The sequence below is a fragment of the Heterocephalus glaber genome, unplaced genomic scaffold (assembly GCF_053883595.1).
Source record: "Heterocephalus glaber isolate CG9 unplaced genomic scaffold, H.glaber_assembly_v1.0 deba00000943, whole genome shotgun sequence".
Classification (NCBI taxonomy): Eukaryota; Metazoa; Chordata; class Mammalia; order Rodentia; family Bathyergidae; genus Heterocephalus; species Heterocephalus glaber.
The window spans coordinates 8,825,361-8,850,234 of NW_028258175.1; the positions used below are offsets into that span (position 1 = coordinate 8,825,361).

The window sequence follows — 24,874 nt, forward strand, 5'->3', positions numbered from 1 at the left end:
TGCAGAGCACAAGAATTAAACAGTTTTTAAAAATGATCTAATCAGTGATATATAGTAATGAAGATGTTGATGATGATAGCAGCTAATGTTCTTGTACTCTCTTTATGTGTTAGTGTATCGAGTGCCTTACACACATTATTTCAGTTAATTTCTTGCAATAGTGCCTTAGGATGAGTACCTGATAAAATAGTTCCTGATTTGTGTGTGAAGATGTCAGGGCCTCACAAGGGTCTTTACACCCTCCACCTTGTACAGCTTATAACTGGTAGGGTCAGGATTTGAACTCAGGCACCTGTTCTCTCCATTTCTACCCGTCCCAGCTACTCATGTGTTGAGGCTGAAGATTGTCTGTTTCTGTGTAACAGTGGAATGGTGCTTGACATCTTTTTTCTTTTTTCTGTATATCCTTTTATTGGTACATTTTAGGTATACAATATAATGACATTCATCATTGGAAATTTGCACCTTTACACAATCTCTTGGTTCTTATTTTTGCCCCGTTCCCCTGCCCTCCCTTCAACGCCTCCATCCCTCCCTATTTACAAAGATTTTGTTTCCTTTTTTTCATTTTCTCATATTAATTCCATTCCCTTCTTTCCTTTCCCCGACCCCTCCCACTTCCCCATCCCCTTTGCCCCTTAAAAATCTATTCAGTCTGTATCTTTTTGTTTGTTTGTTTTGTTTTTTGGTATGGGAGATTGAACTTGGGTCTTTGCACTTGTGAGGCAGGTGGCGGAACCACTGAGCTAAATCCCCAGCCCTTGACATCTTTAAGAATCCATTATCCAATCAAAAAAGAACCACTTGGGTGCAGAAAAATATAATATTTATATTTTGAATAAAGTTAAATTAGGCCATCTCCACAAACCTAGAGGCATTGCTTGTTCACAGAGCAGATAACAGAAGCTTAAAATTGCTTTGTATTTTAGGTCTTCCAGCTTTAGGGAAAAAGTTTTGGTTTGAATTGCATTGTAAAGTGGGTAAAGCTGCTAGACATGGTGGCACATGCATGTAATCCCAGCACTCAGGAGTCTGAGGCAGGAGGATTGCCACGATTTGGAGGCCAGCCTGGCCTACATAGTGAGTTCAAGGCCAGCTTGAACTACATAGCAAGACCCTGCCTTAAAAAGGGGGTGGGTATTAGGGTAAACTGAGGCATGACTGAGACCATTGGAGCAGGCAAAAATGAAGCAGCAACCAAAGTTTTATTTTCAGCCTGAGTGCAGGCTAGTCGAGGGCGACAAAGCCCTTGATCCTGGGGGCTTGGGTGAGGGGAATCTTTGTAGGGGAGGTTGAGTAGGGGAGGGGTAGTGCCAGGAGAAGTGGGAAATTTTGTCCTGCAGCAGAGGAAGTCTTTTGTTCTGAGGCAGAGGGAGTCTGGTGGTCTCCAGGGGTGTCTGGACCCGCAGATGTTGCTGCGTGAGAGGCAGGCTGCTTATCTCGAACCCTGGCCTTGGCTTACTGTTATCCTTTGTGCCTTGCAGGATGGGTAACCACACTGCCTGGGAAGTTTTTCCTCTTCTGTCTGTACTGGGGTCTGATAGAGGGTAGAGCTAAGATATTGAAAATAGTGTCTCTGCTCAGCATTCCACTACAGCGCAGGAGCCAGAAATAAATTTGACTGCAGAGCGTTTCTTGGCAGGAATTAAAAAAAAAAAAATCCTTATAGCAAGTGACATGCAACTATTGCCACTGCCTTATATCTGTCACAGTTTTGCTTAGGTTGGCCTGGGCCTGTTGACACATTTCTCTAGCTACTCTTTGTGTTGTGATAACTCTTAAGACCTTTAAATTCTATCCCCTCAAAAGAGAGTAATTGGAATACAATGTTTCCTCTTTGTGCAGGGTTTGCATTTAAACTGGTGACATTTATGCGCCTTTGTGTATTCTGAAGGGACAGCAAGTGTTGAATCATTTGTGCTTCTGTTTGAGGTCTGGAAACTAGAGGTACAAGAAACCCATCTTGTTTTCTTGTCACCCTCAAGGCTGGCACAAGAGGAAGCCTTGGAGGGCAGAGAGACTGGACCAGTATTGACTGGGGACCAGCATTGGCCAGGCCCTTGAGATTTTTTTTCTCAGTTTTGTCTTTTTAACTCTTTTAGGGTAACAGATGGTGATAGACTCTTTAAACACAAGGAACTGAGTACATGGAAACTATATCTCCCAGCTATTAGATGATGGAGCTGGGATACAAAACTGCATTTGTTTTTCCTCCAAAAGCCCCTTCATGTCACACTACCACACTGATCCCAAAAGTGTTGGATGTACATATTTTAAAAATTAACATTTTTCAGTTTTATTGAGATATAATGAACAAATGAAAACTGCATGTATTTAAGGTAAACAATGTGGTATTTTCACGTACACAGTTACCTTTTGTATATGTATGCACATCCTGGTTGTATGTGCAGTAGGGACATTTAAGATCCACTTTCAGCAAATTTCAAGTATGTGATACAATATTGCTAACTAGTCATCATGCTGTGCATTGCCTCTCTAGAACCTACTCATCCTGCATAACTGAACCTTCATATCCTTTAACCAGCAGCTCCCCATTTGCTCCCCCACACAGCCTTTAGAAATAGATCCTTTAATGCTTCCATGGAGCACCCACCTTTGCCAAGTGTACTAGTCAGCTTTTTGTTACTGTAACCGAATGAGCAACGCAGCTAACTTATGAGAAGGGGCTTATTTAGCTCACAGTTCAGGCGATTCAAGGGCATGGTACCTGCATTGGAGCAGTTCTGGTGAGGGCTTTCTCACCTGGATGATGGTGAGGAGAGCACATGGAAAGCAGGTGAACTCAGCCTGACTTAGGAAGCCAGGGAGAGACAGGGTGGGGGCAGGCTCAGGCCTTTGTAACAGTCCTCTTTATAGAACTGACCTGACTTGTGAAAAGTACTTTATTCCCTTTCAAGGGCATCCCCCAAGTCAACCCAGGACACCTGTCCCCTGTGCCTCACATCTTGAAAGTTGCATCACTTTCCAGTCCCACCACCCTGGGACCAAACTAACACATGGACCTTTGGGTGGCAAACCATAGCCCTAAGGAACCAATCTGACTCTCAGCCATAATCCCAGAGGAGCCTTTCTAAAATGTCCTGAAAGAGCCAGCTTCAGATCCGGCATGATCCGGCAACGGAGACTGAGTCGTGGAGGGCCACACTCTTCTCTCTATCTGCTTCCACAGTATGTACACCCATCTCTGCTGAGTGCTTACCCCCACAGCTACAGAGCGACCCGCCTCTGACTATACCATTCTGAGTGAGGTGGAGCCAATTACTCTTCCCAGAGTCTCAGCAAAGTGGGAATCCTTGCTTCTCACAGGCTCTGATAGGGCCATCCCTGAACCAATCTGGGGGCTTGGGTAGAGTGTCGAGTGTGTGGATTAGGAGCCGGGGGTAGAATCCATCCATTAAGTGTCTATGGTGAAGAATGGGAGAGGCACCCTGGTGTGGATAATGTGTCAGAGCCCTTTACCATTTGTGTTAGAGAGGCTTTCTTATTGTAGGACTGGCTACATCATTTGCAGGATGAGGGTTAAATGAAGATACTAGTCTTTGTTCAAAAATTGAAATTAGATGTTCTTCCTTTCTTCCACAATCACTCTTTCCCAACCTATCATGGTGTTTTAAAAATTTTATTTGCTATATAGTGTTGCATTTCTTTGGGCACAGGGATGCTTTCAGGGTAAGTGTGGACCCCTGCAGGCCCCTGAGGCCCTGCCTCATAACTGATACACAGGAACACCCTGCTGGAGTAGAGGGTGGTGGCAGTTGCTAGGTGGTGGTGGGGAAGCAGATGGCCATGAACTCCCATCTCCTCTGCTCGCATATGTGTTTCATCATTACATCAGGTTTCACTCACAGAGCGCCACTTCAAAGGTAATTTGACTAAGAGCCCCGGTGTCATGAGCATGGAACATTATATAAGCCTAAGTACATAGCCCACCCACCTTTTCCCAGTGTGGGACCCTGTATGACTCTGCTGGTAACACACCTATGAAACCAGCCCTGGGCTGTTGACTTGGTTTATGGTTGTTTCCCATAGCAACATTTTAACTTTTTGTGTAATAATGTGCCTACCTTTTTGTGTCTGGGTTTTCAGATCTTTCAAAGGCAAGAGTTCTGTTCCAAGGAGTAAATGCTGGGCACTAAACAGGAGAGAGCACAGGTTCAGTGAGGGAGCTTCCTGAAGAATGGAGGGAGTGTGTGTGTGTGTGTGTGTGTGTGTGTGTGTGTGTGTGTTAGGAGTAGGTGAGATGTCAGGATATGAAGGGATCTCCAAGTTGTTCTTCCATGGAATAAATCTGTCGCCACCATGTTAGCTTAGACACATCTGCTTCCATTGACAAACATGCTCCTAAGAACCCTGTGCTTGGCAAGTACAGATTTTTTATTTTAATAAAGCCAGCTCTTCCCAGGTCCTCATCTATCATTTGAAAGAAGTTCCTGCCAGGGATTTAGCTCAGTGGTTTTGCCGCCTGCTGCGCAAGCGCAAGACCTGAGTTCGATCCCTGGTACAAAAAAAAAAAAAGAAAAAAAAAAAAAAGACGTTCCTACCTCTCTTTGTAGCTGAGAACATGGATAGCTATTCTGTCTCAGTATGTTCCCGCGCAAGTGAAACACCTGTCCTTCACGCAGGGAACCCATTTGGAAGTGAAGGACAGTGTGTTTCCTGCCCCCTTTGCTCCCTTTCTCAGCCAGTCTCCAGCACCCAGGGGTGGGGGACGAGGATGAGGGGTTCTTTACCCCACCCCCACTCCCATCCTCGTCTCTTTCTTGGATGATTTCTTTCTTAGCACCTGAAATCAGGATGTTAAAATGTGGAAGTTCCTGTCTTAATGCCCTTGGCAGAATGGCAGGTTGTTTTTAAAGACCTGCTTCATTGTAGGTTTGTGGCTAAATTTACAAAGCGACATATGTATGTATTAGTCTGTCAGTGCCAAGTCACATGCCAGTTCCTTCCCCAGAATAAACTGCTCAGACAGAGGGGACATCTGCAGAACCGCCCTGACTCCTGTGCATGTGTTGTGCCGAGCCAGTCACTTCTGGCTCAGGATTGTATGGGAAGCTTCCCAATTTGGGAGTCAGACAGATCTGGCTTTAAACCTGACTGGTCGTGTGGATTTGGCTGGCGACTCCCAACTTTCTGGGAGTCGGTTTTCCCAATTGTAAGGAGTGAGAATAAGAGCTACCTAGTTGGGAGAGGATTAGGTAAGACAGCTCACAGCAAGTACTTGGCATACTTTAGTAAGTGTCAGTTATTCATGCTGGCCAGCAATTTGAGTCCTTCTTCCCCATGCACGGCACTTCCCCAAAGAGACTCCTGGGGAGACCGCCTTGGGAAATCATTTGCATGCATGCTGACCTCACAGAATCCTAACATTGGAATGAGGCCGGAGTTAAAGGCCTCCTGGCCTAACCTACCAGCTCACACAGATTTGTTGATGCTGTTATTTTCATTTTGCCAGTCAGCACTGAGCGTATTTGGCAGACATTAGCTCATACACTGAGGGCCTAGGGAGCGGTGGGCAGAGTTGGTGTGGGCCAGGCAGCCATACTGGTGAGATAATCCATAACAAAGGCCTGAAGAGTGAGCCAGATGGTGGGCTCTCTCGGAGAACAAAGTCCTGTGAAAAAGCAGGAGCAAGGGCAGGTGGCCTGGGGTTTAAACAACAAAAAGGAGGCCAGGACCACTGGTCAAGACAGGCAGGAGCAGTACTACTAGTGGAGATCAGAGACCAAAGATCCTGGTCAAGTTGGGCCTTCTCAGCTGCTGTGTGGACTTGGCTTTCACTGAGCAATGTGGGAAGCCCCTGGGCAGGGCGTGCTGAGCAGTGCCTTGGCTGTAGTGAGTAAAAGAATATGGGCATTGGACAGGGCCGTGAGAAGGTGTGGGGCCTGTTGGAGGAGTCCAGGTGGGAGAGTCTGGTGGCGTGGGCAGTGGTACTGGCTGAGGAAGTGGTGAGGAAATGGCTGGGTTCTAAATGAGCTTGGAAAGGAAAGCTGTCAGAGTCACCTGTAGGTTGGATATTGGTGGACAGAAGGAAGACTCCAGGAGGACTCCCAGGTTTCTGGCCTGAGCACACGGAAGGCTGTGAATTATGAAATGCTATGAGGGAGAGGCTGCCTGAGCGGAGGGTTTGGGGAAGATATAATGTAATATATAATATAATATATAATCTAAGGGGCTAAAAGACAGCAGACTGGAAAACACAGGTGGAAGGGTTAGAAGCTACCTAGAAGCATTCACATCAGTGGTACAATGTGCAGCTGGGATATTTCCCAAGAGACTGCCTAGAGAGGTCTGGGCCCAAATTAGTACAAGGCTCCTGCCCTTATGAAGAATAATAAAGGCTAATCCTCCTGAGACCGCTGCCTTTTCTTTTAGGCATAAGGGTATCTCTAGGCCTCAAAGAGGCATCTTAACTCCAGCCTATTTCCTGCCCAGCTCCTATGCGTTTTCACCACACTGAGCTGCTGGTGTAGGGGCAATGTATACAGCAAAGGCAGGAATTAGAACCTAGTCAGAGGGTACCTAGGCACAGAGAATTTTAGGGTAAATTATGAACTACAAATACCCCTGGGTTAAGCTAATTCACCTTGTTAATAACTTTGTCAGAGTTTCTACTGCTGGTGACAACTTGCTATCTCAGTATAGTTTGTCTTCAGGAAGAACTGGTTTAAGTGAATTTTGGAAAAGGAAAAAGACTTTCATCAATCCCACTTCAGAGGAAAGAGGTACCAAGTTCTTTCCCACACTTATGAGCAGAATCTTAAAGCAGCAAAATCACTTTCAGTGATCAACATCTGCGTCCTCAAACTGTCTGCCTCCATGTCGTCTTCATCTCTTACCGAATCTTCTGTCTGGACCCCGGCCGTGTTACACTGGCCGCTGACAGACTGAGAGCTTGCTTTCTGATCTCTCCAGTGTTAAATGGGATAGCCCATTCTGCTGTTAAACGGGATAGCCCTTCATCACAGATATGAAATGTGGGGCTGTCCCCGGTCCGTGTCCATGTGCTTCCACATAGTGCTCTTCACCACCATAATCATCTGAGTCTTCGTCCTCAGGATCTGGATGCAAGGCCTGGCATCCACACATCGCAGTGGACATCTCCGCCAGGGCTGATTTACCACTGGCCACAAATCTAAATTCAGTAGTAAGTTCAGCAGCATCATCACTGTCTTCTTCATGAACAAGAGATTTTGTTTCTTCTCCAAATTTAGCATTCACCATAATATATAAATGCTCTTGTGAGTAGGCATGTAGGTCTCTGGACATAGCATGCAAACTGACCAAGGAGTATGTCAATGAGAATTCTAATCTGGAAACATCTAACCAAGGAAGTAGGCACTCGGCAATGAAAAGGGTGCCAGTACCAAGGCCTTTCCCATGTGCACAGCTTCAGAAACTGTTGGTGCTAAAGCCCTTCGGCCAGACCCAGTGGTGGAAAACTTTTGAGGAAGCTCATTATAGCCAGCAGCATCAATATACTGGCTCTGAGGGAGCTGGGCCACAGCAGTTCTCCCAAAGCGAGATATTAAAATCCTCCCTAGATGGCCTTGCTCAGTTACACGGTTTTAAACAGCATGTGTACACTGATAACCACTAAATTCATATTGCCTGCAGGGAATCCCACAGACATATGTTCAACTGCTTATCGGACATTGGCACGTTTAATGGGCATCTCCAACTTCAAAGCAAGTGGCCCAAAAAGCAAACTCCTGATGGTCTTCCCCAAACCCGCTGCTCAGGCAGCCTCTCCCTCATAGCATTTCATAATTCACAGCCTTCCGTGTGCTCAGGCCAGAAACCTGGGAGTCCTCCTGGAGTCTTCCTTCTGTCCACCAATATCCAACCTACAGGTGACTCTGACAGCTTTCCTTTCCAAGCTCATTTAGAACCCAGCCATTTCCTCACCACTTCCTCAGCCAGTACCACTGCCCACTCCACCAGCCTCTCCTATTCTTTAGTTTCTATCCTCTTAAAGTTAGTTTTCTGTAACAGATCAAGTGAAACTGGGATGAGGTCCTCAAAGTACTCCTGATGATAATTGTTTTTTCTTTGTAATAGCTTAAATAAATCTAGGCTTTCTATAAAAAATAAAATAAAATCTAACTTTGAATAAGGATGCTTGGAAACCCCTAATTCATTTGTCCTTATGTATTTATGTATTTATTTATTCATTCAGTCTTGGGGATCAAACCCAGGGCTTTGAGCTAGGGAAGCTCACTACCACTGAGCAAACCCCATCTCCCCAGCTCTTTAAAATTTTTATTTTTAAATTTTAAGACAAGGCTTCCCTAAGTTGCTCAGGCTGGCCCCAAACTTGGAATCCTCTTGCTTCAGCCTCCTGAGTAGCTTGGATGATAGGTGTGAGCCACCATACCCAGTTTTCCCAGAATTGTAACGGAGAAGTAAGTGGGGGCAGTCTGGCAGGCTGCATGAGGACCATGGCCTCCCTGAGAAATCCTGGGATTTTGCTGCTGTTTTTAGCATCATCCTTCCTCATGCCAAATCTGGAACAACCCTTTTTAGGTGCTACAAATGAAAGCGCTAAAGAACCCAACAGATTGAAAGCGATAGTTCTGGAGGCTTATTGGTTTTCATTGACACTGCCACGGCCACTTTCGACGGCTGAAGTTTGAGTGTGAGCCGTCCTGGAGCTTAGCCTGTGTTCACTTGGCAGCTGCTTCCAGAGGAGCCCGCACATGGAGCATCTGTACTTGGAGAGTGTTGAGAACATCGTGGAATAGGCATGTGATATATTTTTCTTCTTAGCATAAGTAGATTTCTACCTACATATCGCATCTGTGTTTCCAGGGGCTGAGTCATGAGGGAGAAGGGAGGTCCACCGTTTGTTTAGGCATGAGGTTACCTTTGCACACTGTGCAAAGCAAGGCTTCTGTGTTCTTGGAAAAGGAAAGTATTGGAGCTCAGTCAGCTTCCTTAGGGCCTGGGGTAGAGGGAAGGCACTTGCTGCTCAGAACTTTGGGCATAAATTATAGAGTTCTTTTGGGACTGGGGCAGTGGAGGAACTGTTCTTTATGTCCCCCAAGATGTCCTTGGCTGCCATCTCCTTTTAGTACCCTTACTGTGTACAGGTGTATGCAAATGGCCCCACCAGTGTCAGCACATTCTCCTAACAGCTCTAGGAAATCAGTACTGTTAAAATTTCTATTTTGCAGATGAGAAAACTGAGGCTCAGAGACGCTATGTAAATTGTATGAAGTCACACAGTAGCATTAGCACTAGTTTTTCCTAAACCAATAGCTCATCTCATACCACCACAGGCAAATCAGAAATGGCTGTTTGTCTTAATAAGGGACATCACTCTCAGGCTCCTGATGGACTAGATGGCAGAGTTGGGAGATGGGACTCTATCTACAGTTTCTCTGTACCCTACTCTCCTCTTCTGCATGGGAGGCCCTCAACAAATATTGATTGAATAAAAGAAGTTGAAAGAAACAGACTTACTAATGTATGGCCTAAGACCATAACACTGTTTCCCAGTGAGGAATTTGTGATGTTGTCCTACAGCCTGGAGTGCCTCCTGAAATAAGGGGTGTCACATGGAAGAGGGGACTCAACTTGCCTCAACTCTGGCCCTTGTAGGCTGTCCTAGGACTCAGTCCACTTAGCTCTTAGCTCAGCAAGGGGAGGGATGTGCTGTTGTTGCCATTTAAGGATGAATGGTTGTGAAGCTCTTGTGACTGGCGGGGTAGAAGCAGAGATACGGCAGTTCCTTGGTGGCTCTGTCATTCAGGACTCTGTAATCTAAGTGATAGAAAACCCAACTCAAACTAGTTTCGTAAAAAACAAAGTCTGTTGATTCGTGAAAACAAAATGTCTAAGGATTGTCCAGCCATAGGCAAGGCTGAATCAAGAGGTCAGATCGTGTGATGGGGATGTTCTCTCTCTCGTTATTGCTTGCCCCTCCTCTCTCCTTTATGGTCTTTGTCCTGTGAGGGCTGTCTGTGTGATGGTTTCCTGAAGTGCCAAGCTCAGATTCTATGAGCTTAAGCCAGGTATTGTGGCCCATGCCTGTAATCCCAGTGCTCTGGGAGGCTGAGGCAGGAGGAGCACAAGTTTGAGCCCAGGTTGAGCAACTTAGCAACTTAGTGAGACTGTTTCTCAACAAGGCCTGGTGATCTAGCTCAGTGCAAAGACCCTGGCTTGTTCAATCCCCAGTGCCACCAAAAAAAAAAAAAAAGTATGAGCTTAGCCATTCCGGTGATATGAGAAGGCTTCTTTCCCAATAATCCTAGCATAGTTCTTGAACCTGAGACTCCATGGCCTGATGTGAGCCTCCTGATCCCCCTGAACCAGTCACTGTGGCCAGGGGAAGAAGATGCATGCTGACTGGCAGGGCCAGGGCACATACCCAGCAGGCAGTGGGGATGATGGCCAGCCTATAGCTAACAGTGGAGGGAAGGTAGCTCCGCAAGAGGGGGAAAAAAAACAAAGGAGAATTGATTCTGAGCATAGAGAAGAGATGCTTATTGGAAGATCACTGGTAAAGAGTCAGTGGAACATTGGAGAAGATTGCTTTAAGTTCTGTTAACCTATGACATGATGGTCAGCTGTAGTTTCTTAGCCACAAAAATATTTGCTGCCTCTGATTCTTTTGTACCTTCATTTTGTCTTAATCGTCTTTGTCTTCATCATCTTTGGCATATTTGATGTCCTCATTTCTTCCCAGGGATAAATCAATAGCACGATGTCCATTTGTATAGAAATCCTGGTTAATTTCTCTGATGCAGAATCGGGGCTCTGCACCAGAAGCAGAATTTTGATTGAAGCCTGAGACCATAGCACTGTTTCCCCGTGGGAAATTTGTAATGGCGTTTGATGTCTGATTCTATGCAAGTGAGCATAAAGACACTGTCACATATTCAGTAATCATCTATAATGTTTTGCACTAGATTTCACTTGAGGGAGGCAATGATTTTTCTCTGTTTCTTCACTGTTGTATCCATAGTATCCACACAGTGCTTGGCACATAGTAGATGCTCAGTAAATATCTACTAAACGGAAGGATGGGTGGGTGGGTGGTTGGGAGGGGGTGAGTGGATGGATGTGGAAGGGAGAGTAAGAAGAACAATGTTTTGAGCTGGACAGATCTGGGTTTGAATGCTGAGTTTTGGAGAAAGTGGTCTTTGGTTCACCTATGTAGAGTGACCACTGGAGGCCACTGTTAGATTATCACCAGTCACTTGCACTAGGTAGACGGGAGGCTAGAACCTCCACAACAGTTGGGGGAGAGACCAGAGAGTTATCTTCCCTCGTCATTTCCCCTACTCTAGGAACAAACATCTCTGAGATTCTCATTAGCTCCCCTGACCATGAGTATCTTAGGTATTGAAGCATCTTTGGACCTCACAGGCCAGCAGTAGAAAGTGTTCCAGAGTCTTCCATTTTGTACCTTTTTGTGAGGAATGTTTTCTTGACCTCTGTTGAAAGAATCTGTATCCTCTTCATCCTTGACTGGATCTTTATTTACTTCATGATCACCTTCTGAGAACTTTTCCTACCGTCTCCGCAAGCCTGTCTTTTCTTAGCCGTAAAATGGCATCAGGCCTTGAAGAAGCATGCCTCTCACCGTGCAGGAATGTGGATGAAAGACTCAGAACAGTGTCTGGCACATGAAACCCACCTGATGTGTGATTAGTATTCATATTCAAGTCCAAGGAGAGATTTGCATTGTATTTGGAGCCCTCACAGACTGGAATTCATTAGAAAGTACTTACTGGGCCTTGGGAAAGATAGACCTGGGTTCAAATTCTGGCTTCACTGTTTGTTATATGACCTCAAACAAATGATTTGACTTGTCTGAGTCCAGGTTCTTCCTCGCTAAAAAGGGGATCATGGTACATCCCTGTTTCCAGTGGGTGTTGAGAAGCAGCCTTTGACAAATCTTTGGCCTCTATCCCATTTTTCATGCTCTCATGTCCATTGTCAGAGAGCAAGGAAGATACAGTGCTGTCAAGTTGAAGCTTGTATGAATCAGTAATACTGATGTACTGTAGCACTGCAGGAATAAGTGATCCCCATTCTCCATGCTTTAACCAAATAAAGGCACTTTGTCCAGCATGGGTTCTTTCAGGGCGGGAGTGAGAGTGTCTGGTTTACAGGGACTCAGGAGCCTGGGCTGACAGAGGCTCCTCTGTCTTGTAGCTACGCCATCTGGTGAACAAGAATTCTCGCTCAGTGGGAAGGGAAAGGGACAGGAGCAAGGTTGCGCACCAGTTGTCCTGTGCTGTGACTCAGAAGCGACATGTGTCACTTCTGCCTGGATCCTATTGTCCAGAACAATCAAAAGCCTGTGCCCAGTTGTGCAAAGAGGATGGCAAAGTCAGGGGAGCTGGCAGAGCACTTGGTGAGCACCAGTCCATGTCCTTCTCATTCTAGGGCGAGAGCAGTTTCACAGCTGCCAAGTCACTTCCAGCTGAGTGTTTTGTTCCAGGAAGAGAGGAGATTTTACCCAATCCCCAGCTTGATAGAGGCCCCTGAAAATATGAACCGTCTTTTCCCTCTGGGAGGTGGGGGACCCAGAGGCCTTCTGTGAAGGAAGAAGGGTCACAGATGTTAGAGCGCATGCTGTTGAAGTGGGTGTGATCTCAGTCACATCCACTGCTTCCCATTTTGCAAAGAGTGTTTGACCTCCATTTAACTGTGAGACAGTAAGGCTTCAGTATTCACAACTGGGCGAAGTAACAGTTTGTGGGGCTCAGCAGCAAGCATGGCCCCAGATTCCAGCTGAGTGAGATTGTGAGGTTTACAAACTGTCCCATCTTGTCTTTCCATTGTGATGGTCATGGGGCTTACATGAATTTGAGGGAGGCACACATTTTCATGTGTCAAACAGAGCTCCAAGAATCAGAATTGCAGTATTGTTTGTTGAATCCTAGTTGTATAGTAACTCATTTAGTCCTGATAACAACTGTGGTATAATTGCTCCCGAGCATGCCGTTTAACAGATGCTGAAGCTGAGGCCCAGCAAAGTGGAATGACTCTCAAGGTCACCCAGGAAGCAAGTCACAGGTGGGTTGAGCACATCCAGCTCCAAGTTCGTCCTCACACCCTCCTCCCCCTGCTTGTTTATACTTGAGCACAGGGTGACCTCCTGCACCCTGTGCACAGGTGTTTGTGAGCACCAGTTACTTTTGTCACAAGTGATAATTGTGTCTTCCTCTCCAGCAGGACCAAGACAGGCACGGCCTGAAGGGGGCTCTTCTTGGCTATGTGCAAATGCTGTTTGGTATGAGAAAGGGACTCTCAAGGGAGAAAAACATTTCTGATGCTCATAAAATTTAATGTTTTTCATTTATTGTCTTTCTTTTGAAACTTGGACATAACTCACTGAGCCATGGTTGAAATATTCAGGAGGTCCCTATGTGTTTCTTTCAAAGAATATGATTAAAAATGCACACCAGCCTCCCCTGACTTCTGGAGGACATTAGAGTATGACAGAGTCACATAAATTCAGAATTTGCATCTTTATATGGAAGTCTGTGCTTTCTGGCACCCTGCAAAATAAATGAGAAAGCAACACTTGAGGGTGAAATATTTTCTGGCGAAACCTCTGAATTGGGGAGCTGGTGCTAGATGCCCAGTATTACATAATTTGCTTGGTCTGGCAACCAGTTCTCCAGAATACTAATGAGCTGCCCATGGTGAGCCCCTGCTCTGGGCCAGTTCCTACCCAGTTTAAAATTCCACTTGGCAGCGTGGATGCCTGTTTTATAACTGAGAAGATGGGAGCAGGTGGGAAATGGGCTGGGCTGTGGCCTAGGGCTGAACCTGTTCTGCCTCCAGCTGGCTGCCCTCAGTCCTTTGCCCCCTCTGCTGATCCCAGGCGGGGTGGGCACCTCTCTTCTGTGCTCCCAGGGACCTCAGGACTCCTGCTGGGCTACTGACAGGGCGGGGTCCTGTCACCGACAGCAAGCACCTGGTTGGCGCGCAGTTGCCAAGTAAACGGATGGCTGAATATGCTGGGGTGTGAGTGGTCCCAGAGCTGTGAAGAGATGTGCGTTGGGCCTCACCTGGGAGGGAGCTGATGAAAAGGGGCTCTGGGACTAAGCCTCTGTAAAGCTGTTTCCACATTGGTCAGAGAGTCAAGTAGCTAGAACACAGGCGCCCTGAAGGCAGGATCTGATCTCTTTAGTTTGCTGCTATATAATCACAGTGCTCAAACGGCCTGGCAGATGGTAGGTGCTCATTGCTTATTTGTTGAATGAATTTGAGGATTTTCGGTTATTGGAGGGAGATAAGCTCCTCTTTTAAATGCTTTACTTTTAACTCTTTGTCTTTTTCTTTTCTTTCTGGGTCTCACTCTGTAGTTCAGGCCTAGAACTCCCTATGTAGCCCAGACTGGCCTTGAACTCACAGCAGTCCTCCTGCCTCACCCTCTCGAGTGCTAGGATTACAGACATATGCCATCACCCTCGGTTTAAGTTTCTTTATTAGTGTATGTTTACAGTATATAATATGTACAGTAACATCTCAGTTCACAAACACTTATAGTTTTCACAAACAGTTTGGTTTACAAACAAAAGCATTTGGCAAAATGTTACTTCTGTTTGCAAACTCCACATTGAGTGACAAACGGCCATCTTCCCCACACAAAGACAAATGCAGCCATCTTCCCCCAAATCGTAAAACAAATGAAGTTGGTAAACCAGGGAACCAGTTCCCAGGTGATACCATTCATCCTGGGAACTGGTACACATATATACCCATCACATCTTAGTCACTTTTACTTCCTCTGCCCCCCCCACCCTCCTGCGTTTGAAGAAGGAACTGTGCCACAGAGGGCTGTAGAGTTGCTGTGTGGATGAGCTGACTCCGGGGCAGTGCTCGGCCCAGGCAGCAAAGGCTGCACGCTCCGGGTCATTTGTTCTTCTTTTTAGTGCCACTGAGGATTGAACCCAGGACCTTTGCACTGAGGTACAACCCCAGCCCTTTTTTAAATTTTGTGATGGGGATTCACTCAAGTCACTGAGTTGCCCAAGCTAGGTTCAAATTTGTGATCCTCCTGGCTCAGCCTCCAAGAGTGCTGAATTACAGGCGTGCGACACCGTGCCCATCTGTGTTTGCTCATAATGCTGATGGCCTCCCCTTCCCCTCTTCCTCCCCTTTGGCTGCTGGCCATGCAGGCTGGAAAAGGCTTTCTGTGGTGTGGGGGAGATGAGTTCAACACCAAACTGCCCCCAGACTGGGCTCTTTGGAAATCATTTGCTCTCCTCTGTGAGCAGGCCTGAAACTACTTTTGAGAGGTGAAGCCAACAAAGCCTTTGTAAAAATCATTTTTTGACCCATTTTCACAGGCCCTGCTGAATGCAGCGTTTTGTGCTTGTGATGGGTTATAATTACAGCACCGTGCGGTGCCAAGTGAACAGCACCACGGGCTGTGTTAACCTTAGATTCACCCAGCTTTGGTCCAGCAAACAGTCCTTTGAAGTGTTGGGTCGTCAGTGGCAGTCCCAAGAAAGATGTGCGTTGGCTGAGAGCCTGTGCTCTGTGTCAGGGCTGGGGCTATCCACGAGACAGCGCCAGCTGTGGCCACGTGTTAAAGCTGGCCAGGCAGTGCTGCACCCTGTTTCATGGGAATTTTGTGTGACGAGTAGTGTGTGGTCTGGGTGTCAGCATTATACCCAGTAAAACAGCAGCAAAAGAGCACCTGGCATAATACCTACAGCTTTTGTGTGTAACCGAGAGGTTGCCCACTCACTAATCCCAAGCCCTGTAAACTGTGGCCAAAGAGTACTCTTTGTCTTATTTGCAAAAAGGAGTCTTTTTCTTGAGGCTGACATGCTTGATATATAATAACTGCTCCAAAAACCACAACTGTTACTGTTGCTACTAAGGAGTCATTATGGAGATGGATGAATGGATCACAGAAGTAAACAGATGTGCATGACGTCTTGAAGCGTGGGTAGGATTTTAGGAGGAGGGCAGGGGTGCAGACATAGCCCCCTCTGGTCAGTGACTGCCTTTCTCTGGGGATGTTCCCTTCCCTTTCTTGCCGTCCCCTCCTCTCTTCGCCCAGAATACAGTCCCACTCAGCTCCAGCGGACTTGGAGGTACTGGAAGGTACTTCCAGCGGACGCTGGTCCTCCCTCTGGCCCAGTATCATTCTGAAGCTGATCATGGACATCAAGTCATTAGATCTGTCCACGGCCCTGAAGGGCTTTCCACAGAGACTGGGCCGTGCATGACTGGTTTGGTTTTAGGAGGGCCATCTGAGTATAGATGGGGAGCAGGAACTGTGGGCTTGTCCAGGCCATGGAGAAGGCACTTCTGAACACTGATCGGGCCCAAGAGAGGTCCTACAGAGCCAGGGGCGGTGCGTGCTTCTCCTGTTTAATGGGATAACAACAGCCAGCATTTAAGGACTACCTCATACATGCCAAGGCCCTTCTGAGGCACTAATTTATTTAAACCTCATAGGAGTCTTGTGAGCTTTGCATTGTTCTTATCCTTATTTTATTGTCCAGAGACCAAAACCCAAAAGGAGAAAGTGAGTTGCCCAAGGTCACAAGTCTGAGGGTGGGGCAGGTCCCCAGCACCCACCCCTGCTCCAGAGTTGGCAGCTAACCATGGTGCCACTGGCTGCCTGCAGATGCTCCGAAGGCTGGGTCATCTGCTTCAGCCCTGCACAGTTGCTCAGGTGCCTGCTGCTTTCTTCTGCTCAGGTGAGCACATCACTTAGCAGAGGGCTGAAACTCATGGTTATGTTTGCTTTTTTTCTCCTGCCCTTACTCATTTTTTCAAACCACCACCAAGAAGATGTTGGGCACTGTTTGAATATCATCATTTCTGTATACTCTGCTTTTGCTCTCTCAGGGCCATTTATGGTTAGCAGGGGAAGGTAGGGCTCCTCTGGGACTGGCAGTGGCAGCTCTGCATGACCTTTCTCCATAGCTTGTGTGTTCTCTGAAAGGCCACGTGTCCAGGGGAATAAGGGCTGACATCGGGACTCAGCAGCTCCACAGGGCAGTGACAGTTATCTGTCACCTGTGTCTCAGTGGCCTGTCTTACCAATGGAGCTGTTGTTTATGCTGGGGTCTTCCATTGAATAGCAATCCCAGCCGTTGTTTTCAAGTCTCACCTCTGTCAAACTCAGCATTCTGAGCACTGGTGGTCTTGCTCCTGAGGAGACTCTGGGAGTCGTTCAGATGCAGTTATTACCAGGGTTGCTATAACCCTCTACTCTGACTGTGCAGATGGAGCCCACACAGCACTGTCCTGGTGGCATTTGGAGATGGCTGTGACTTTACACTGTGTCCCTGAGAAGGATCTGCTCTGAGAGCTGGAGCTTCTGCCGCCTCTGGGTGAGCCTGAATGGCTTTCCTGGGCTCAGCCTGGCATTCTGCAGAGTCAAAGCAAAGGGCAGATGGGAAGGAAGAAAGAAATTGAAGACACAGGAGAGGGTAGACACAGGACTGTGTGCTCCAGAGTCAGGCTGACACCCCTCCTTTGGAGATTGTGTGACTTTGGACATTCAGTTCCCCTTTCTGAGCCTCTGTCCCTCTCAGGCTCATCCCAAGGTAAAAAGTGCCTAGATCTCATCTGCTCCGTAGGAAGTGCTCATGGGCACAAGGTCCTGGGGAGCCTTCCAGACTCTGTTATCCTTGTGTACCCTTTGGTAGCCCTGCATATTGTGATAGTAGCCTCATTTTACAAGTAGGATCTCAGGAGCCAGAAATGTATATTTGCTCCAGATCGCACAGCATCGAGTAGACAGGGCCCCAACCCCTCGTTCCTCTATATCCTGTCTGAGTCTTCTTCCCTGAAAGGGTTGCTCTGTGTGGAACACCCAAGTATGGTAGCAGCCAGCCCCAGGGCTGACTTCATGCTGGAAGTTCATGTAGGAGCTGGTTTCCAGAGCACTTTTCTGGGAAGCAGAGACTGTTTGGAGGAGGCCAGTCCTGGAGCTGGGGTGCTCCAGGGTCTTCTCCCACAGTTGCTGCCAAGTTCTGGGGGAAGCCCTGTCTCTGGTGAGTGTCTAGGTCACTCTGGTGCCCCTTCCCTTACTGCAAGGGTCCCCTGATGGGGATGTTTGAAACCTGGCCTGTGACAATCTAGACTGGCCTTGGGAGGCTCAGCGAGAGCTCAGCTGGCTTTCTCCCCATTCTAGCTAAAGACAGTCCCTTCCCTGTGGGGTAGGCAGTACCTTTTCCTGGGCTGTGCGTGTCCTTGTGTTTGTCTCTCTGTGAGTATTGGTGTCCCTTGCTTTTGTGAGTCTCTCAGCCCCTGGTTACAGGTTCATCACGCCTTAGGCCCTCCACTGTCCACTCAGATCTTGAGAGGCTGGCTCAGCAGCATGAAGATGGTGTGTGCTGAGAGGCAGGGGGGAAGAGTGGTGTGCCCAAGAATAGGGGCTCAGGAGTTTGTGTCCTAGTTCTGCTCTTATTCCCTGTGTGGTCTTTGTTTTGTTTTGTTTGTTTTCTTTTTCCCTGTTTGATCTTGAGCAAGCTGCTTACCTTTTCTGTGCCGTAGTTTCCTTAGTTGCACAAGTGGGGCCGGTAGCAGTACTTACCTCACGGGGGCTCATATTGTAGGATTCAGTGCAGTTTTGCCTGGAGACTACAGGGATGTTCCTGGTGCAGAGCTAAAGCTCTGGGATCCTGCCTTCTCCACCCCACTGTTGCCCTATGTGGGGAGAGAATCTCAGTTAGAAAACACTTCCCCTTTCCCGGCTCTGTGAGGAGCCTGAGGCCCCCAGGGGAGAAGCAGAGAGCACCGGATTTCAAAGCAGGAACCTGCTCTGTAGCCATGACCCAATTAGGAAGTGGACACTTGCCTTCCTGAGCCTAGGTGTTCTGCTCGCTCAGCTGGACATATTATTTCTCTTTCTGGGTTATTTATGTGTCACTTGAAGGGCCGTGTGATGGAGTGAGTGTTGGCTTTGGAGTCAGATTTCACTGGCCCTCACAAATGCTGTGAGCTGGGCTATTGCTCAGCCTGCGCCGCACCATCCTGCTCTGGTAGATGGGTGGGATGTGGCCCTCTGAGAAAGGCTGCCTGGTGCTGGGCCAGAGAGACCACTGGCAACTCGGAGTTCTCGGTGCCTTCCCATGCCTCCACACCTGAGCTGGGTCTTGGCACGCCTCATGTCAGTTTCTGGTGCTCATTTTCATAGTTCTCAAGGCCAAAGAGATATGCTCCAAGAAAATGACGTATGCATGTCTAAAAGAATGATGGACATTGAAAATATTGGTTCTATTTTATTTTTCTTTTCAACTCTCAAATTTACTCAATGATGACTGTTTTGGCTTTTTTCATCATTAATATTTATCATTGTTTTTCATTTTCATTAATGCAAGACATTGCTTCAAACAGCTTATGTATTGTAGTTAAGTGCTTCTTGAACTACTTGTAAAATTTTTCTATTCAGCGTAGACCAATACTTTGGTAAAATAAAAAGAAAATCTTGAAAAATTAAATTCCTGGGTGTCACAGCAGTATGAAACTGCTCTAAACATTTCTAAATGCTCATTTTGAATGTCTGTTCTTCTCTTGTCTCTCATGTGGGCAGTGATAGTCCCATCGTGGAAGGAGCTCCCAGGCCACACTTTGCACTGCACTGGTACAGGCTCACCCATTCTGCCTCTGCCGAGAGCGATAGTACCATGAAGACTGTTAACGCCATCTGTTGCTGGCTGGCAGAGTTCGTGCAGTTTTTCTCTGGCTTTTGTCCACATTCTTATCAGTTACCATCAGAGGTTTCGAGCTGACATGTGGAGGAACCAGTGACATCATGTCTTATGAATGGTGCACTGAAAACTGTGTTTTCTACACCAGGGAACAGCCTGACTGTAGTTCCAAGCTATTTCTAAGAAATGCTCTGCCTTTGTCAGGAGCCTTTAACCAATACTTCCTTGGTTTTCCTTTTTCCCGTCCATTTGAATTGGAACTTCTGGGAGTGAGGCCCAGAAATCTGCATTTTTCAGAAAGAACCCTTCAAAGTGTCTATTGATCAGCTGGAGCAGGAGCTGCTACTTCTCTCTCCTCTGCAGGACAGATTTTTCTTCCTTAGCCATGAAAGGGGACGGTCTTCTACATATACAAGATTCCTTGGGCAAAGAGCACTGATAGTAGGGCCATCAAGGCATAAGTTCACCTCCCTGCTCTGTCACTTCCTGCTCAGACACTTGGGCTGGCCTTAGGCAAAGTGTCCACCCTGTAGGAGAGGGGGCAAGGATTCCTCAAGCCCATGACTGCCTGGCAGGTAGTTGGCACTCACAGGTGAGTTAAGGCAGTGTGGACACTGGCAGATGTGATGCAGTCTTCACAGAAAGAGGTTCCAGGCCCCTCCCACAGCCACCATAAACAGGGCCAGAAGATGGCTTGTGAGTTTCATCACATACATAGATTCTGCTGTTTCTAAGTGAACATTCTTGGAGAGCTTGGAGATGTAACTAGAAGAACCTCAATCGCTACTGAAATTTGAGGTGGAGGAGTCTTGTTCTTAACCAAAATCATCTAATTTGTTAGATGAAGGAGGGTAAAGCATGATTTACTTGAATGTGATGAGATAGAACATTCTGGTATGAAAGGAAATGCCAAAGGCCTTTAAAATTTATAATCCTTTCATGATTTGGCAGGTAGTTATGATAATTCCTGGGATTTTCACAGATTTAAAAGCTTTTCACAGCCACCTTATTTTTGGAGATCATCTTCCTTGATACTCCAGCTGGAAGGAACTGCTTAGTCTTCTGAAGCTGTAAAGGCATCATTTTCCAAAAACAAGCTTGAGTGTTACCTTCTTATAGATGACTTTCCCTATCTTTTAGACCAGGGCTACCAAATGAATGTCATTTTGTATGCTAGGATTTGGGTTGATTGTATGTCTGCCTGGGTTGTCTTCTTAAGGGACAATGATTGATTAATGCTGTCTGCCAAAGGGGCAGTCAGCAGCAGAGAGTAGGGAATCCTGAGATATTTAACTAGTCCCCTTTCCATGAGCATTGAGGTTAGTTATAGCTATCGGGAGCTGAACTTATACTTTGGGCACATGTGCAAGCAAGAGAGACAAGATACTTGCCTAGGAGTGACTTGCCAAGGAAAGGTATAAGAGGTTAAAAAATAATAGTTGCAGCCAAACACCCTTTTCACTTAAATTTCTTAAATCTTTCTACTTTATTCTTTCTAGCTCTAAGGATGGTACCCAAAGGATGACTCCGAAACCTTTGTAGCTTATTAGCTGATAAGTTGTGAACCTTCCTAGCACAGTGCAGGGGCCACATCTACTAGCCAAGTACTGTCCTTGGCCCTTTCAGAGAATCAAGGGTCTGTTCCTGATCCTCTGCAGAGTCCACCTTGGGAGAGCTTGGAGCTTCATCAGACCTGGTCAGTGGATCTCCACCTGACATTTGTTTTTGTCATTGTCATCAGTGTTGTCAAATGATAGCTTTTCCCTAACTGCTTTCAGAGTAATTTTCATGGAATATAACAACTGAGAGTAGAAAGAAACGTGAATCTCAAATGTTCTGAGCACTTATGGTGCCAGAACACAGCAGGTGCCCGTTTGGGATTTAGGGCATGGATCTGCCACTGGAGGCTGCCTGGCATGTTCCAGACTCCATTAGGTAGGTGACTCAGGCATGCGGTCTCGTTGAGTGGCCTTCCCTGACCTCCTGCCTTCCTTCCAAGTGATTCTATCATGATTTATCTGACCAGATGTCACAGGATGTGAACCATGTGACTGGCTCACCTGGTCCACCCCATGCATGGTTCACTTAGAACCTGCCTTAGATTAGCAACTCTAACATGCTCTTGCTTTGGACAACAGTGCGTCTTCCCATAGTTGTTCCAGCTCCTTGGTGTGGCACAGTGGGGCCCATTTTGACCTCTAGAGACCTGCTGCTCTGCCGCCTGCATATTTCCTTATGCCTTCACCTGTCACAGAAAACTGGCTCAGCCCCTGGGCATTTGCCCTGCCGTGAACATGCTGCCTTGGCTGAATTGCATCTCGTTTCATCAGCATGGTGGTCCACTTTATAGGTAGATGATTGGCCTCTGGGCCATGGAGTTTACCTGTCCTGCATCAGAGCACACTGCTGATAGCTGATCAGACCCAGGCTTGTCCTGGATCTCGGCTACCTCCTGTCTCTGCTGACCTCTGGAGCCGGCCCTTGGCACCTGTAATTTCTGTGAATGAACGTACCTTTCTCCTCTCTCTCTGGAGGGCAGCTTCCCGGAGCTCAGCCTTTTTGTGAAGAGAGAGTACCTGGAGGGCTGAGAGGTGGTTTTGAGGCACTGAGAGTGACAGGTGGAGTCAGAGAGGAGTTGGATCTTACTCTTAGGGTAGTGGCAGCATTGAAGGTATTAAACAGGTGACAAGATGAGATGTGACTTCAGGAAGATCACTGTGCCTGCTTGGAGGAGATTGGATCAGATCTGATTCTGTCCTGTTTGCTGCAGTTCTCTTTGGCTCTGGTAAATAAGGTGGTCAGATGAGACCTGAGAGTGCCTTCTCAGACTAATAAAGATTCCAAGAGACAGTGGTGTCTTGGCCTATTTTTATTTTTGTGATAGTGGGAACTACTTTTGATCTTACATTCCTCTTCTGAGGCTCTCTTTAATTCTTGAATTTGTTTCTGGTTTGACTCGAGTTTGGAAATAGTAATTTGAGGAGCAGTAAGCTGCTATGACTTCCAGAAGGTAAGTGCTGCTCACACCAGTGGCTGCAGGTAGCCGGGTGCAGTGTAAAAACTCAGAGCTGGCTGGGGGTTTAGCTCTGGTTCCACCGCCTGCCTCGCAAGCGCAAGGATCTGAGTTCGATCTCCGGTACCAAAAACAAAACAAAACAAAACTCAGAGCTCCAGGAGTTAACTCAGGATCGGTGAACACTGGAGTTTAACAATGAAATTTCATCAAATTTTGTCTCAGTTCCATCAAAAATTTTTTTTCTGTTCCTCAGTATAAAGAAAGCTTTGTCTGATGTGGTCAAATCACTCTTCTGGCTGCAAAAGAGAACCAGGTTTTTGACAGCTCATGGTAAGCACTTCAGTCTGGGAGGTTTAGAGGTTCCACACACTGATGAAAATTTGTTGTGGTGCTCTGGTTGCCTCTGTGAAACAAAACGAAAACATAAAACCTCGCTTTGTTTTGGAAATGGCATTGGCATGTATTTAAAGCTCACATTTTGTGGGAGCACATTGGCAGGTATTTACTGGAGATATTGGTAGCTAGCTACTGTGTGGTAAATGGATTCATTGCCCCAAGGAAGCTCACGGAGTGTTTATGTGATTTCTGTGTAGAGGGCTCACAGAGACATTATTAGTGATACTGTATTTGTTTGTTAAAGGCCAGAAGAAGATCAACTTAAGCTTTTCATGTACAAAAGAAATAAGGCAACTAGGCAATATTAATTTTAGGTCTGTACAAAGAAAAAAAAGGGGGAAAGGCTCAGTGACTTCTTCCTTTGTTAATTTGTACTTATTGCAGTATCTTTTGTGCCATTTTCACTTAGTATTTTACACTGGCTTGGCAGAGGTGGACACCTTGGAGACAGAGGGTTGCCATTTGAGGGGAATTCACAGTTAATGAAAGTGTCCAGATGAAAATTAAGAACCTGATAAATTTCATGTTACTTGTACAATGGCTCATTTTCATTTTAGGTGAAGAATTTCAACTCTTTAGAGTTTAATTCTTTAAAGAACTTCATTCTTTCCCTCGCTGATAAATGAAAGAGTGCTCATTACTTGGAAACTTACCTAAGGAAAATTAGAAAGAATGGGAAAAAACATTCTCCTTGAATATTAATATCTTCCTTCTAAGCTTTTTTTCTGATATTGGAGATTGAACCCACAGCCTTCACACTGAGCTGCATCCCCAGCCCTTTGTACGTGTGTACGTGTGTGTGTGTGTGTGTGTGTGTGTGAAGTTTTTTAAAGAGTGTGGGTGGAACTTTCTGCCTCAGCCTTTTAGAGTGTTGGGACTACAGGTGTGTGCCACCATGCCTGGCTGCTTCTAAGCTTTTTACCTTTATGTAAAAAAACAACCAAAAAGAAGGGCTCCCCTATGTTTCTCCTATGGAGAGCCCCAGGTTAGTGATCTTTTGTTTTATAGTGCTTTTCCCTTATTCCGACAGTATCTTTTATCTCATGTAAAGTACGTGTTACAAATGACATGGTATTGTTGCACATGACACATGGTGTAGTGACTGCTTAGGTAAGTCTGAGGTATGGGAGGGCTGATCTGATGGGCAGGTCAGGGGGCCAGGCCAGCCCAGGGTCTGTTGACCTCACATTGTGCAGGCTTCTCTTAAGGTGCTTGTAGTCTTCCTGCAGGGTTCAAAGATAACATGGCAGTGTAACATCTCATGTTTCTCTAATATGTTTAGGTAAGTTATAGTTGAGAAGTCTCTATGTTGATTATAGGCTACTATGTAGCTATCTCCATTTTTATGTATTTAGGATCAGCCAGAAATGTTGAGTAATTCAGTTCAGAAAGATCCTGTGGTTCCCCATAGCCTGAGAGGCTGCATCTGGGCCCAATGTAAAGCCGGGTTCATAGCGCACAGCCAGGCTCCACATCTGCCCTTTGTGGCATGACCTTGAGCACGCTACTGTTTCTCTTTCTGTTAAGGTGGGAATAATAGTACACACCTCTCAGAGCTCCTGTGATACAGCCACGAGGAGCAGAGGAAGATCTGTCCCAGAGTGGAGTAAGCAGTAACAGAGAGGTAGCTGTGGGGCTGCTGTTGTGTCTGTCGCTATTGTTGACACCACACCAGAGAAGTCTTTCGTTCTGTTTCCTTGGTTTCCAGAACTAGGGACCTGGTGAACAGAATGGTGGCAGTTACTCTCATTGTGCTATTAGTGGGGACTTTCTTGACAGGTACAACTCAGATTAG

At 46.5% G+C, this 24,874-nt stretch overlaps 1 protein-coding gene, 1 long non-coding RNA gene and 1 pseudogene across 18 annotated transcripts in view; 1 reads left to right on the forward strand and 2 right to left on the reverse strand.

Annotated features, from left to right (window-relative positions):
- Nucleotides 1-24,874, forward strand: part of Snx29 (sorting nexin 29) — a 543,288-nt gene that overhangs the window by 322,959 nt on the left and 195,455 nt on the right. The gene's annotated exons all lie outside the window — the stretch shown is intronic.
- On the reverse strand, nt 6,765-7,477 carry LOC106010350 (methylosome subunit pICln pseudogene; annotated as a pseudogene).
- LOC110344182 (uncharacterized) lies at nt 16,508-24,733 on the reverse strand. The gene is made up of 4 exons (XR_002386542.2): nt 24,627-24,733; nt 22,181-23,086; nt 18,551-18,663; nt 16,508-17,380 (listed from the first exon to the last, which is right to left on the reverse strand). It is a non-coding gene; the product is annotated as an uncharacterized LOC110344182 (long non-coding RNA).